This window comes from Pterocles gutturalis, unplaced genomic scaffold, assembly GCF_000699245.1.
Source record: "Pterocles gutturalis isolate BGI_N339 unplaced genomic scaffold, ASM69924v1 scaffold37306, whole genome shotgun sequence".
NCBI lineage: Eukaryota > Metazoa > Chordata > Aves > Pterocliformes > Pteroclidae > Pterocles > Pterocles gutturalis.
This window is the reverse complement of record NW_010101717.1, coordinates 7,478-7,811: the sequence shown is the minus strand read 5'-3', so window position 1 is coordinate 7,811 and position 334 is coordinate 7,478.

Genomic DNA, 334 nt, shown 5'->3' with positions numbered 1-334 from the left:
TGTGAGGTCTCTAATAACAGTTCAGGTCTGATAATACCTAGTTCGCAGTAATTGTGATCGAGCCTTCATGATCCGTGTTCTATATGTTGCATGTGCATAATTAATGAGTATTTTGTAAGCATCAGCTCCTTGTCCGCCAGCACTAATACCTTACTCTCTTCCACGTGTCTGAACTCAGCATGTTGTATGAGGTATTTTCGTGATAGACGCTACTGACAGTCCATTTTTTTCAGGCAAGCCCAAAATTTCCTGTTATCTAGTAGATCTAAAAGTTACCTCCAGCCTAGAGATAACAGAGCTGACAGCAGCGCCATCAGAAGCCTCCCTCATTCCC